Source organism: Echinops telfairi, unplaced genomic scaffold (assembly GCF_000313985.2).
Source record: "Echinops telfairi isolate 266 unplaced genomic scaffold, ASM31398v2 ScPeMD7_7427;HRSCAF=8465, whole genome shotgun sequence".
Taxonomy (NCBI): domain Eukaryota; kingdom Metazoa; phylum Chordata; class Mammalia; order Afrosoricida; family Tenrecidae; genus Echinops; species Echinops telfairi.
In genome coordinates this window covers 13,393,718-13,394,344 of record NW_022111327.1, presented here as the reverse complement: position 1 = coordinate 13,394,344, position 627 = coordinate 13,393,718, and positions in this window count along the sequence as shown.

Below are 627 nucleotides of genomic sequence, written 5' to 3'. Positions count from 1 at the left end.
CTTTGGGTCTCCACTCCACACTCACCCTCATTCACAATGATATGATTTTTTGTTCTGATGATGCCCGATACCTGATCCCTTCAACACCTCGTGATCCCACAGGCTGGTGTGCTTCTTCCATGTGGGCTTTGTTGCTTCTGAGCTAGATGTCCACTTGTTTACCTCTTAAAAGAGATTTTTAAGAGTTGTGCAATCATCACTACAATCAATTTTAGAAGATTTTCTTTATTATTGTACACTTTATTATTAGCTCCCCATCACACCCCCTCCTCCCCAGAGGAGCTCTGGTAGCAAAGTGGTTATGTGTTCAGTGGATCTGCGGTTTGAAACCACTAGGCACTCTTTGGGAGAAAGACAAAGCTTTCAAATCCCATAAAGAGTTACAGTCTCAGAAACTCACAGGAGCAGTTCTACTCTGTCCTGTGGGATCACTGTGAGTCAGCATTGACTCGATGACAGTGTTTGCTCTTCTTTTTGTTTATTAACCCCCCAAATGCCCATGCCATAGCCCTAAAAACTATTACTGTCTAAAGAATTAAAGACTCTAGTTACCATGTCTATATATTACCTCTCCCGAACTTCATGTCAAGAAAATCATACCAGAAGAGTGGGGGGAAATTTATAAAT